The sequence below is a fragment of the Myotis nattereri genome (genome assembly GCF_964212035.1).
Source record: "Myotis nattereri genome assembly, chromosome: 3".
In the NCBI taxonomy this organism is placed as follows: domain Eukaryota; kingdom Metazoa; phylum Chordata; class Mammalia; order Chiroptera; family Vespertilionidae; genus Myotis; species Myotis nattereri.
In genome coordinates, this window is record NC_138077.1 from 65543906 (window position 1) to 65558053 (window position 14148).

The following is a 14148-nucleotide window of genomic DNA, read 5'->3' on the forward strand; positions in this document are numbered from 1 at the left end:
CTACTTCTAGAAATCTGTTCTAAGGATATAAGTGCACAAATATGAAATGACATATGCACAAAGTTATTCATTGAGGCATTATATGTACTAGCAAAAAAAAAAAAAAAAAAAAAAAAACAAGAAAGAACTCAAATGTCTATCAATGGGGGCCTAGTTGAATAAACTATGGTGCCAAGTTCCTTGCCGAATAAACTGTTACCTCCACATAATGGGCAACTAGACAACCAAAGAATGAGAGCATCTCAATGCATTGACATGGAGTGATCTCCAGAGGCTTTCTTAAATAAAACAGCAAGGTGCCAAACTATGCTACCGTAGGCTACCTTTGTGGAAAAGGATAAAAGGGAATAAGTATGTAAGTACAAAGTTGCTTATGTTTATAGTAAGAAACACTGTAAGAATTAATCAGAATTTTGTTTTAATCCTCACCAAAGGTATGTTTTTATTGATTTTTTTTTTAGAGAGAGGGAAAGAAAGGGTGGGAAGGGGGAAAGGGACAGAGATAGAGATAGAGAGAGAGAGAGAGAGAGAGAGAGAGAGAGATCAGTGAGAGAGAGAGAGAGAGAGAGAGAGAGAGAGGGATCAGTGTGAGAGAGACAGAGAGACACATCAATTGGTTGCCTCCCATATGGGCCCCAAACCAGGATCAAACCCACAACCTTGGTATGTGCCCTGACCAGGAATCAAACCTTCAACTTTTGGTCAATGGGACAACACTCCAACCAACTAAGCCACCCAACCAGAGCCAGAAAATAATGTTTTTAATTGGTTACCATTAGGTGGTGGGAAAGGGGGTGAGAGGAGGGGATTGGAATGGAAAGAAACTTATTTGGGTATAGCTTTTAACTTCTAAGACATGTAACTCTTTTAAATATTGAAATCATAATTTTGTATACGAACAAAAAAACTAGTCTATCCTTAAAATTGAAAAAAAAAAAAGAAACAAAGTAATCTAATTGCATATAAAATTAACTAGTGGCCCAGTGCACAAATTTGTGCACCTTGAAAGGAACTGTGGGCTGCGAGGCTGTGGTGGGCGCAGAGGCGGGTTTTGGCCCATCCTCCATGCTCCCACTGCAACCCCTGGTCCCCTGTCGGCCTACAGCCCACTTCGACCGCTGCTCCCACATGCCGCCGGCACCAGCCCCGTTCACACTCGATGACAGTGCAGAGTGGTTGGGACCAGTGCCAGCAGTGGGTGCGAGCGGCAGCTGCTGCCCCAATTGCCCCTCAGGAGCAGGGGGACATGGAGAAGCCTTCAGGGGCAATTAGGGCCGGTGCCAGGCACCAGCAGCAGGTGCGAGCAGCAGGTGGGAGCAAAGAATTTTCAGTAACCACCGAAGGCTGGCCCTGATGACAGTGATCAGCACCCCTCCTTGGTCTAGCACCCCCACTCACCTGCTCCACCATCCTGCCATGGGGGATGCCTGTCATGTTCCGCATGCACCCCCTGGTGGTCAGCGCACATCATAGCAACAGGTTGTTCAGTTGTTCCCCCTTTCGGTCTATTTGCACATTAGGGTTTTATATATATAGATAACATAATCACACAGAGAAGATAATCATTTCAACTGAATTTAAAACTTAAATCTTTTATTTTTTGGTGGGATTTATTTTAGGATAAGAAATATATTTTATTCATTCAATGGTATTATTATTTTGAAATACCAAAACAACAAATAAGTAACAACATTAAAGTTGTTTAAAACCAAGCTCTTCAGACTAAGAGAAAAATAGAAGTATAAATTAAAATAAGTAAGTAAAACCCTGTAATGCTAAATTTGAATTATCAATGCAAAACCATGATTTAATAGAATATACATATTGTCTAGCTAAGCCCATTGAAAGAACTGAAAAACAACAATCCTCCAGGAGCCTGAACACAGTTGAGAAACCAGATTTTCTGAGGGAAATGGCTGACTCCAGGTTTGGGGCAAGGAATATACAAGGCAAGTGTGGGGTATCTCATTCTCGTAGGAAATAAATACCTTTCAAAGATTAATGGGATCATGTCAGAAAGACCAGACTAATTTGTAGGGTCCACAATTGGGCCAGAGTTGGGCCAATTAAACTGTGAAAAAGAAAAATAGCTATAAGAATATATTAAAGGCCATAAATCTATAAGTGACACTCTCAAAACAGAAAACTCCCCCCAAAAAAACCAAGCCTCATTTGTCACTATTGGAGATAGTTGCTACATCAACTGCTTGTTCTGAAAATTGGTAATTAAAGTTAAAAGCATTTATTTTGTCTTTCTGTTTGGAACTGTATATAAGGGTAATTAAATAGTCCCAGTTGCTGAGGGAAACGGCTCCTTTGCACAATAATTCCAGCTAATAAATGTAGAATAAATTTGGTAAACGGGAATGGAATAGTTGATTTAGTTACCAATCACCAATAGAAACCAAAACTATTACAAGAAATGTGATGGCAACGCTGATGTTTTCAAGGTGCCAAGGCTACACTCAGGGATCGCCTGCTGCCACAAAGCGGGCATATAACTGCTCAAAAGAAGGATCAAGCTGTCCCCACTCTATCCAGGGACTAAACCTAAACATCACTTAAATTGCTATGTATGTATATATTTAAGTTCATTTCAGAGAGGAAGTGTGGAGGAGAAAGAGATAGAAACATCAATAATGAGAGAGAATAATTGATCAGCTGCCTCCTACACGTCCCCTGCTGGGGATCCAGCCTACAACTTGGGCATGTGGCCTGACTTGGAATCAAATCATGACCTCCTGGTTCTTAAATCAATATACAACCACTGAGCCACACTGGCTGGCCAAACATCACTTGTATTTGAACAACCAGACACACTATGTTGTGCAATGGGACCCAATATGAAGTGCACAATATTATCTATGAAATCTTCTTGCCTAAACTGTATAACCTGAATCTAATTGGGCCTTTAGGCCTAATTTCTAGTTAATAGGAAACCCCATACAACACATAGGTAAACAAGTTAAATTATTCCACTACAAAGCAGAGAAAAATGCAAAATGTGGGGCAATTGCTTCAACAAGACAATGTGGGGGAAAGAAGAGGGGAGGAAGAGTGTTTTAGATCAGCGGTTCTCAACCTGTGGGTCGAGACCCCTTTAACGGTCGAACGACCCTATCACAGGGGTCACCTAAGACCATCCTGCATATCAGATATTTACATTATGATTCATAACAGTAGCAACATTACAGTTATGAAGTAGCAACGAAAATAATTTTATGGTTGGGTCACAACCTGAGGAACTGTATTTAAAGGGCCAGAAGGTTGAGAACCACTGTTTTAGATTAACATAAATTTAGGAGATATAACAGCCAAATGCAATTCATGGTCCTTGATTGACCTTTGGTTTAAACCAGTGGTTCTCAACCTTGGCTGCACATTAGAATCACCTGGGAATCTTTTTAAAATCCTGATTTCTGGGCCTCATCCTCCAGAAAGTGTTTTTTGTTATGAGGTGAGGCCACAACATTAGCAACAAAGAAACAGAATTTCTGGAGGATGAGGCCCAGAAATCAGGATTTTAAAAAGATTCCCAGGTGATTCTAATGTGCAGCCAAGGTTGAGAACCACTGGTTTAAACAAAGACATTTTGGGAACAGCTGTAAGAAATCAAACATAAATTGAGCATAAGTTATATGAATAAACTATTACTAGTTTGGTGAAGTGTGTGTTATGAACTGAATTGTGTCCCTCCCCTCCCCAAACTCACATGTTGAAGTTCTAATTCCTAGTACCTCAGAATGTAACTGTAATTACAGATAAGATCTTTGAAGGGATGATTAAGTTAAAAATGAGGTCTTTACAGTGGGTCCTAATCCAGTATGATTGCTGTCCTTATAAAAAGAGGAAATTTGGACAGAGATATTGGCATATGGGCAGAGGGACAAGCAAGGAAGAGACCGTGAGAAGGTGGCCATCTGCAAGCCAAGGAGAGAGGCCTCAGAAGCAGTCAACCCTGCTGACACCTTGATCTGATTTCCAGCCTCCACAGAAACAACAAAGTTGCTATTGAAGCCACCCAGCGTGTGGTATTTTGTTATGGCAGCCCTAGCAAACTTATAGAGGGGGGAAATCATAATTTGTGTAGTAAAAAATGTTTTAGAGATTTCTACTGAAATTTTTAAGTGTAAAATGTCATAACGTCTATAATTTTTAAGTCCTTAAAAAAAATAGTGAGGAAAAGGTGGCAACATGATTGGTAAATTTGGGCCATGGGAATGTGGGTATTAATTATCTTTCTACCTCAAAATTCAAAGAAAAAGTTAAAGTTAAAAGAAAGGAAATGTTCAAATGCAGCTGGGAGAAGGAAGGCACCAGGCAGGATGGGGGAGCAGGAGGACAGAAAACCCAGGGGGAAACCCCTGCCTGTTGCAGGACTGAACTCAGCACCCCCATCTTTCAACACATCTCAGCTGACAGAGGGAGATTAGAGTGAAAGTGCACATTGCACCTGAGAAATTGCCAGCAGCAAGGCTGTGAGAAGGGAACAATTAAAAACGAATTTCGTTTGGCTGTAAAACATTACTAATTTCAGTCGCTTACATGAACTACTAAACATTTAAGTATAAATACTGTTTAGTGTAATAATAATTATGCATGCAACTGAAAAATACAGTTGGAAATATATAATTAATTTAAATGTCATCATAATTAATGGAGCTTTTCAGTACGTAGCCAGCTTCCTCGTATCGGACAGGCACTTCTAGTCTGAGCTCAGGCTGCTTGATTCTCTGTCATAACAAGTCTAGCAGCTGACACATTTCTCCACGGCAGTCAGTCAACAAATATTGAGCACTTAACGTTGCACAACTGCTGTGCGAGGCACCATGGTCGAGATGAAGAAGAGAAAGTTTACTCAAGGGGTTTACAATCTAACTAGGAAGTTTACTACCCAAACAAAAATATTGTAAAATGTAGAGTAAGGTCTACGAGCCAGTGACTGGTGGAGACGAGCAGAGGACGGCTTACAGGAGAGTTACTTACTCCAGGTAAAAGGTGAAAGGTAGCTGTGTGGATGAAGCAAGGATGTCTGATCTCGGAGCAAGGAGATGACGCCCGAATAACACAAGGTCCCATGCGGGCGCGGCAACCTGCAGTGCAGCCAGGGCCCGCCAGAGCCGCGGGACGGTGTTCACCCACCCGCGCAGGCCCCCGGCTCCCGGGCGACAGCTCAGAGGCAGGACGGGACCGCGGGCAGCTCACACGGGATGCTGGCAAGCCTGTATTATGAAGCACCAGGCATCTGATGGCTGCGGATGGGTGTGGCTCCAGGGAAGGTGTGAACAAAGTCTCAGGGAAGACGGGTGACTGATCCCTAAGGCCGCTGCTCTCACGGGGGTTCCCGGGCATTGGGAGCTCCTTCGGTCAAGCAGGTCGAGTGCTAACAAGTGCTCGGTGCTCCTCTGAAAGCAGCGGGGGGTCCATGCCTCCGTGGGGCGGCAGGGCCCGTGGAAGGGACAGATGGTGCCCACAGTCATCCCGGCTCAGCCTTAAGGAATTGAAGCTGCCCTTCAGGAGTCTGTGGAAAAACTTCGAAAGAGCTGAGACGTGACCCGAGGTCTGACTAGCATCTGCCAGGGGGGGGGGGAAAGGGTCAAAACTGAACTGCAGCCTTCCGACCTCTATGTGGGTCTCAGTAAGGCCTTGCACCCTGGCCCACCCCCAGCCAAACCACCCCCGCGCCCCCGCTGCAATCTGCAGTGAAGAGCTCTGCCAAGGGAAGTTTCATGCAGGGCTAAGCCCCGCGTGGCTTAGCTTCCTCCAGTCAACCAGCTTCAGAATCCAAGCCGCCAAGGTCAGCGCTGGCCACCGGGTTCCTCTTCCTTTCAGGCCTGCTCTGGGAGAGGGGGGGGCGGAGTGGGGCGGGAACGTGGGCCCCAAGGTCTCCTAAGGTCCGTGAAATCATTCTGTCTGGCCCTGCCAAGGGGTGAGTTAATTAAATGTTTGACCAAATATAACAGGCTAATTTTTAAGTTCATAATTTTGAATGGCTCTCAACTGATGTTACAAATATTCAAATGGAGACGGACATGCCTTGATGTGAGGTTGGGGGGGACAAGAAGAGATAAACCAAAGAACTTATATACTTATATGCATAGTCCACGGACAGAGGCAATAGGGTAGTGAAGACCTGGGGTGGGGTAGGTAGGGGTTGGGAGGAGGGGAGAAAGGGGGAGAAAATGGGAGATATCTGTAATACTATCAACAATAACAAAATATGTAATGGCTCTTGGCAGAAAAAATGTCCCCCACCCCTGCTTCTGACTCAGTTTCCCACCCTTACCGCCCCCCCCCCCACTCCAAACTCTCCCATTCTGCCCTTGATTCTCATCAGCAATATTGTCTTTTTTAAATCACTGGTTTTCAAAGGGTGCACCTGGCTAGGAGCATCACATTATTTAAAAACGTAGGAAAAAATGCCAATTCCCAGGCTCCCTCCCGGGACAGGGGACAGGGGACAGGGGGCAGGGTGGAGGATCAGGGTGGGGAGAGGTTGGGGGAGGGGATAGGAGGGTCAGAAGTCTACACTGTAAGGAGCCCTCCAGGTGATGGGTCAGTTGCTGAAGTCCATCTCCCTCCAGGTCTTGAGGAGCAGCCTGGCACTGCCTCAGCCACCGCAGTGGCCCACCTCCCTTCCTGCATAATAATTGAAGTATCCCAGGCCCTGGCCAGTGTGGCTCAGTTGGGTGGGTGTCTCCCGTTCACAAGAAGTCACCAGTTAGATTCTGGGTAAAGGCACAAATAATTTTCGGGAGGCAGCCAATCATGTTTCCCTCTCACATCAGTGTTTCTTCCTCTCTCCCTCTCTCTCTAAAAAAAAAAAAAAGGTAATAACTATTCTAAAAAAAACAAACAAACAAACAAAAAAAAAAAAACCACAAAAACACTATTCTTTAAATAATATATCCCAGCCTGAATCAGCAATGAAGCCTCCTTTTTACCTTTATCCTCACCTCTAACTTCTAATGTCACTGCTCCCCCCCCCCATCCACACACACTGCTCCTGATTCATCCCATCTGGATTCCTTAGCAAGAGTTATCTTTTCTTTTACCCTAAGAACGGTGGTCTCCACATTTTCTCCTTTTTATTTCATACACCATCATCTAAAAAGAATTTAAGCAGCGACCTCCCAAGTGTGTATATTTATATAACGTATGCACACAGATGGCTGTAGTTATATTTTGCACATTATAAAACTCAAACTGAGAATAGGAAAAATTAGAGATTAGGTAAAATATTTAAATAACAAGTGTGAGGTCTTCATGGCGCACCCCAGTGACTCATCGTGTGCAGATTACTTCGGCGATATCAGCTTCGAAGAAATCGAGACGTTCATTGCACGGACCCCGCTTCCACTGCAGGTTTCCACACCAGAGACGCGTGGGCCCGCTGACCAGGAGCACATGTTAGATTTTTGCAGCTGTGTGACAGTCAACGGTTAACGACAGATCTCAGAGAAGAAGAAAAAAGTGCCAGGTTTGTAGCCTTTGTCAGTGTCAGTGGCGGAAATATTCCCACCATGGTGATTTCAAGCTACCAACATGACCGTGAAGTTGGGGGATGCACGATTGTCTGGAGCAAGCCAGCTCCGGCCAGCTCCGGCTCTGGGTTTTGTGCCCAAAGCTTCTTGTCAGGTTTATTTTTCAGGTAATTCCCTTTCTTCTAGGGTAGTGGTCGGCAAACTGCGGCTCATGAGCCACATGCGGCTCTTTGGCCCCTTGAGTGTGGGCCACGAAGTTTCAATCGCACTATATGTGCGCCCACACGTGGTATTTTGTGGAAGAGCCACACTCAAGGGGCCACAGTTTGCCGACCACTGTTCCAGGGAACTGGTTTCCTAATTCAGCTTGTTCTAATTACCTTGCTCCCTTTCAATGTCTCAAAGCCCCTGCTACAGTTGGGATAATTCTTTTTTTTTTTTAATATATTTCATTGATTTTTTACAGAGAGGAAGGGAGAGGAATAGAAAGCTAGAAACATCGATGAGAGAGAAACATTGATCAGCTGCCTCCTGCACACCCCCTACTGGGGATGTGCCCGCAACCAAGGTAAATGCCCTTGGCCGGAATCGAACCTTCAGTCCGCAGGCTGACACTCTATCCACTGAGCCAAACCGGTTAGGGCAAGTTGGGGTAATTCTTTAGTCCTTCTGGCTTCAGTGGGGGCCTGCAGGTCTGATACAAGAGCCAGAGGCTCACCTGGGATTTGTCCACTTGGGAGAGAGAGTAGAGGGAGAGAGAAACAGGGACAGCCGGGCCTTGGAAGTTCCTACCACCAGGCTCTCTGTTGAAGATGTGGGTTTAGCCTGGCCAGTGTGCCCCAGTGGTTGAGCATCAACCTATGAACCAGGAGGTCACGGTTCGATTCCTGGTCAGGGCACACGCCTGGGTTGCAGGCTCAATCCCCAGTACGGGGCGTGCAGGAGGCAGCCAATCAAGGATTCTCTCTCATCATGGATGTTTCTATCTCTTTCTCCCTCTCCCTTCCTTTCTGAATTCAGTAAAAATATATTTTAAATAAAAATGTGGGTTTATGCAAATTCACCACCTATATAGGGGACGCTGGGATTTAGACCTCTCCAAGATCCATGCTCCTTAACTCCAATAGCTTTTGCCGCCTGCTGCCCCTTCCCCACATGAAGACCCCAAACCTGACATTTGAACTTTTAGAGTCAAATGAAAGAAAAAATGTTTATTAATGTGAGTATCACTAATGTGGATGGAGGATGTACTAGGTGCCAGGCACAGTTGCAGCCGCTTTCTATGGTAGGTACTGGTAGTAGTCCCATCTTGCAGATCAGGAAACAGGTTTGGGGAGGTTAGACAACTGCCCAAGGTCACACAACTAATAAGAAGTAAGACTTGGATTTGAACCCACTCAGGCTGTCCTGCTTACAGTGACTCACGCTCTCCTGCTGACCTCTGCAGTCCGACGTCCTCGAGGTGGCTGGCCGGTGGGGGGGGGGGGGGGGGCGGGGGGTAGAAAACCCAGAGAAGTGTGGCCCTGTCCTCAAGATGCATTCAAAAAGCTCACAGGCTCCTCAGGAAAGCAAGACTAAGGAAAGTGAAGTAATTAGACCATCTTAGCAGACAGCCTGTAATTAGCTGTAATGCAGTATCCCCCATGGCGTGGAAAAGTGCTGCCTGGTGGAGGTGGAGACCTAACCTCTGCCCCCAGAGCTATAATCACTCTTTTAAAAACCCAGAATCTAGGTCAGACGGGCCCTCAGCCTGCAGTCGGGTACTGCATTCTCTCCCCCAAGGAATCCCACCTGACCAAACGACATAGCCATAAAGCTACATAAAGCTGCATTGTGTGCACAGTTTTCCCAGTTTTCTCAGACTAATGAGAAAATATTTTTAAACCTCTTTTTAAAAGGTCTTGGTTCTCATTAGCCACAAAACTCCTAAGTCAGCTCTGGCCCTTCACCGGCCTCTCCCTCTGCTCGTATCAATTCTCCAAAGTCACCCACAGGGCTCCATCCTAAATGGACGAGGTGGATAGAAAATTAGATACACCTAGAGAGAGAGGAACGTTAGAAGCCCAGGCTTGTTCCTGTTCCCATTGCTGTGGAACAAGCTACCCCCAAACTCAGTGACTTAGAACAGCAGCCATTTCTTACCTTCACAATGTCTTGGCTGGGTGAGTGTATTAGTGTGCTACGGCTGCCATAACAAAGGACCACAGACTGGGTGGTTTAAACAACAGAAATCTACATTGTCCCACAGTTTGGGAAGCTAGAAGTCTAAGACCAAGGTGTTAGCAGGAAGGGTTGATCGCTTCTGAGGCCCAAGACAAAGCCGCTCATGCTAAGACCCACATCAGCAAACCAAATCTCATTTCAGTTTCTGTGCTCATCTCTCCCAGAAAAGGAAGCCCTGGGTCAACCCATCAGGCCTTGGCTGCTTAGTACAGGTTGCCTGACCTGGCTCTCCTCCAAATAAGCAAAGTAACCCAACCAGGAAATGCCCAGTATAATGTCTGTGTCCTCCTCTTTAAAATCCCTCTTGCTTTGTACAATTCTTTGGAGCCCCTTTCTATCTGCTAGATTGGATGCTGCCTGATTCATGTATCATTAAATAAAAACCTACCAGATCAGTAAATGGCCCGGGGAAATTTTTCTTTAACAGGCTTGTATATATTCTCCACATGTCTTCACACAGTCTTCCCTCTGTGTGTCTATGTCCTAATCTCTTCCTGTAAGGACACCAGTCACATTGGTGTAAGGCCCCCCTCTATAACCTCATTTTACCTGAATCACCTCTCTACAAGCTCCATCTCCAAATGCACTCACATTCTGTGGTACTGGGAGTGTGGGGTGGGGGTGTTACAATTTCAACATGTGCATTTGAGCGGATATAATTTAGGCTATAACAGTAAGGTTTTTTGTTCCTTGTGTAAGTACTGCTGCCACTGAGTGGGACTCAGTTGGCAGATGGGCTGATCGGGAGCCTCCAGAATGGCTTCAGTCACAAGTCTGGTGCCGCGGGAAGGGTGCTGGGAAGCTGGGCCCGGCTGTGCCGGTTCACAGCGGAGCCTGCACACGGCCTCTCCGTCTGGCTGTCTTTGGATAATCAGATATTCTACCTTTAAAAATCTAGCCTCAAAAGTCACATGGCACCACCTCTGTCATGCTCTATCGGTCAGATCAATCACAAATCTGCCTGATTTGAGGGGAGGTAACATGGGCCATTCACATGGACCCCCCACCTCTCAATGGGAGGAGTCTCAAAGAATTTGGGGCCATTGTTTTAAACTGCCACAATTGTTTACAGTTCAGCCACATTATCCACAAAACTTCATCTTGTCCCAGATGAAAAGAGTTTAATAAACACCACATTATTCTCGACCCTCTGGGTTCCTCTCTGCTTCTTGAGGAATGGTGGCGGTGGCTCAGGGTTATAAGAACCAACGGTCCCTCTCCGGCCCTGATCTGCCATATGACCTCATTAATCCTTCAGACGCTTTTCTAATGGCCCAAACCCTAGGACCTGGCGGTCCTTCTTCACTAACTTGGCTGCTATGCCGGGTCCTGACTTCCTTCCGTCTCCATCTCACCCATCTCTTCTTTGTGATCCCTTCATTGTCCTTTGTGAGCTATTTTCTGGGCTCAGACCTCTCACTCCTGCGCCTCAGAGCTACTGTTTAGTATCTTGCATTCCACTTGCTCTCTTTCCGTCTTTTTGTTATAAAAATTGGAATTCGGGTATGCCTGACCCAGACGGGACAAGCCAGCAAGAAAACTACTTTCTGGAGAGACTGGAAATCCCAGGGGGAAGCTTCCCTAAGAGAACACAGCTGGCGGGCGCTGGCAGACTGACTGAGGAGCAGTGCCTCGGTTCTCAGAACCTCTGTCCTCAGAGCCTGTCAGACCCTGAATGACAGCGCCTCTCGGATACATCCCAGCTCGCATCGCTTAGACACAATCTGAACCCTGGATCCTGGTGAGACACGGGGCTTGAAATAAAAACTGAAAGGTCTGTTCCCCTCCCTGATTTAAGACTCCTTGTAACCGAGGGTATCACTGAGAAAGGGGCTATTCTTCCCTGTTTCCGGGGAAGAGGGGTTCCCAGGCACCTTGTGAGATGCCTGTTTTCAGGGGCATAAAGACTCCACCAAAGAGTGAACCAAATGGGGGGGATTCCAAGAAGTCACCAGAAGAGAATGTTCCAGGGGCAGGGAGCCCACACCAATGGTTAGGGGCACCAGGGAGTGACACACATTTGTTTCTACAGAGGAGGCCTGGGAAACTCAAGTAGAGAAAAATCATCACTCTGCTCCTTCTTCTGCCCTGGCTCCCTTTTCCATCCCCTGGTGGCCAGTGTGTCCTGGCCCGGTGGTCTCCCTCACATTCTACCAGCAAGCTCCTTCCATGAAGCAAGCCAGTTCTACCTCTTGAAACCTCATGCACTGGGAGTTGTCTGAACTCCATTTCTGAAAATTGTGTTACACCACCTGCACATTAACTTCACAGGGCTGCTTTAAGAAGCAACATTTTTATAATGAATCACTGTGTAAATATAAGCATCCTAACTAACCTGTCTTTGAACATCTCCTTTGTGACTTCAAAGGGCAAAGAACAATTTTAACAGCAACTTGTAGACTTCACCTTCACCTATGTATATCGCTCTTTCCCCGCCACTGTGTAGACCAGTGATGGCAAACCTAGGACACGTGTGTCAGAGGTGACACGCGAACTCATTTTTTGGTTGATTTTTCTTTGTTAAATGGCATTTAAATATATAAAATAAATATAAAAAATATAAGTCTTTGTTTTACTGTGGTTGCAAATATCAAAAAATTTCTATATGTGACACGGCACCAGAGTTAAGTTACGGTTTTTCAAAATGCCAACATGCCAAGCTCAAAAGGTTCGCCATCACTGGTGTAGACCTTTTGAATGCAGCGACGAGGTTTTTATGTATCTTCATATTCCCTCATGCACCAACTGCAGAGCTTAGCAAACCACTTGGACTTAACAAATCATTAATAACTAACTTAATTTTAAAACCAACCCACCCTGTTCTTCCTCAGCATGAGGCATCTCTTTAATTCATAACCAACCACCTTTATCTCTTTTCTGGATTAAGGCATAGCATTAATGATCAATGATTAAGTTTCGCTATCACCTCTGTGGGACCATGGGGCTGCAATTGTTTCTTTCCCTAGTGACTGATCGTTCTGATTCTTCTGATCAGAGGTTGTGAGTGTGAATCACACACTCCCTGCTCCTGCGCACAGAGCAGTTTCTACAGGGTCTGGGAGCAGCACGCCGGAGCTGCTCACTTGACATCAGCACATCCGCAGATCTGACTGCTGCTGGCTACCTCTGCAGAGGCCTCTCAATCCAAGGGGATTAAGGCTGGCTGGGTCTTCAGAGAAAGGCACATTGTCAAGTCTGCTTCTGGCTGTCTTCCCAAGGGGTGATAGCAGTGGGGGTTTAGGAAGTGAGCACAGGGCCGATTGCTGCCATTTTCCTTCATAGGCAAACGTTCCCTTCTTCCTTCAACACAACTAAAACGAAAGTCCTCTCCAGCTCTCATTTTAGATGTCTACCATCGAAGCAGTGACTCATTCTTCCCCTCTCCTGGCAGATGTCTGAGGGGTATTTTCGGTGGGAGGGTGGGGAGTGGGGAGGTAATGTGGGGGAGGAGTTGTCGGGGTGCTCCCATTTGAATGGTCTTAAAAAAAATTCTTACTTCTGTTCAAAGATCTTGAGTTAAAACAGGAGCTACCTGAGAGTTTAATTTAATCTAATTAAATGTACTACATAGATACTGGGCACCCAGGTCTTAAAAAAAAACCTGGCGGGGGAGGGGGAGGGAGGGGGGCGGGCATGCAGGAGGCAGCTGATCAGTGATTCTTTCTCATCATTGATGTTTCTATCTTTCTCTCTCCCTTACACTCTGAAATCAATAAAAAATATTTTTTAAAAATCCTGGACTCCTCCTTAGGTGTGTAGTACCATGGAAAGAAAATGACAGGAAGGCCCTGGTTGAACTTGAACAGGATAACTCTGCTCCAGTTATGACCACGCACCCCAGACTCATTTGCATAGATGAGTCATTATGGGTGAGTCTGGACCATGTACCCCCGGCTCATTTGCATAGGACAAGGAGTCCCAGGTTGTCAGTGACATGCTAATTGGGTACTAATCTACTTTTTCCATGCAGACGGATCCCTTCGGGCCTGTACAATTGATGATGTGGGGGAGATTCTCTATGTGGGTGACCCACAGGCACTTCAAACTCACCATGTTCAAAGCCGAACTCAGCATTTCCACCCCAAACCTGCTCATCCCCTCGTGCTTTCTGTTTCAGTTGGTGGCACCCCATCTACACAGTCATCCAAGTTAGAAACCTGGAAGTCGTTCTTAATGCCTAGTTTTTCTCCACCACTGCACTGAACATCCAATTGCCAAGTTCTTAAACTTTTGGAACCTTTCCCATTCCACATCCCCAATGCCCCCGCCCAGATGCAAGCTCTCATCATCTCTCACTTGGAATACTGCCATTGCCTCCCCAGGAGCCCTTGGAATGATCCACCTAAAACTCACATCTGTACCTGTTGTTATTTCCTTAAGTCATGTCTGTAGTTCCCCTAAATCTATAAAGGAGAGTCCGAAGATTTTTAACAGTGGTGCT